Below are 1,278 nucleotides of genomic sequence, written 5' to 3'. Positions count from 1 at the left end.
ATGTCAACTATTATTTGTATTATAGTTTTATACATGCATCATATTATATATATATATAAATATATATATGATATATATATACTATATATATATATATTATATAATATATATATATATATAATATATAAGAATAATATTATATGATGTGTATATTATATAATATATGATTTGTATATAAACACACACGAGACACACATTATGTATGTATATATCTAATATTGTGTGTGTATATATATATATATATATATATATATATATATATATATATATATATATATATATATATATATGTGTGTTGTGTGTGTGTGTGTTTGTGTTGTGTGCATTATATATATAATATATTATATATATATATTATATATATAATAATAAAATATAATATAATATATATATATACACATAATATATGTGTGTGTTGTTGTGTGTGTGTGTGTGTGTGTGTGTGTGTGTACCGTATACACACACACATACCCACCAACACACCCCCAACGCACACGCACACGCAACGACAGCACCCGCCACGCACACGCACACGCACACACACGCACAACACACATATATCTTATATATATAATATATATTCTAATATATTATATTATGAAGAGGAAGCAGACACAGTAAAAAAGAACAATCGTAACGTTCGAACTCTTCACGAGTTCCTCTTCGACCGAAGAATAAACCGTATACATGTGACTAGAGAGACAGGACGACCAGAGCTGAGTCGGTTGCATATACATATATCATAATACATGGTGTGTGTGTAGTTACATATATATATATAATATAATATATATATATATATATATATATATATATATATCGTGTATATATATAATATATATATATATTATATATATATATTATATAGTATTATATATATATGTGTATATTATATAATATATAAAAATATAAACATATATTATATATATATAATATTTATATATATATATATTATATATATATATATATATATTATATATAATAATATATATATATATACACCCCAAACCCCAAAACCACACCACACACACACAACCACACCAAAATATATATTATATAATATTATAATATAATATATAATATATATATAATATATATAACCACCACCACACACACACAATATATATTATTTTATATATATATATATATTATATTTAATTATATATATATATATATTTTATATTTTAATTTGTGTGTTGTGTGTGTTGTGTTAAAATATATGTATATTATATAATATATTATATATATATTATATATATAATATATAAACACACACAC

The sequence above is a fragment of the Penaeus monodon genome, chromosome 41, assembly GCF_015228065.2.
Source record: "Penaeus monodon isolate SGIC_2016 chromosome 41, NSTDA_Pmon_1, whole genome shotgun sequence".
Classification (NCBI taxonomy): domain Eukaryota; kingdom Metazoa; phylum Arthropoda; class Malacostraca; order Decapoda; family Penaeidae; genus Penaeus; species Penaeus monodon.
The sequence above is the reverse complement of the archived record's forward strand: the minus strand, read 5'-3'. Positions refer to the sequence as shown.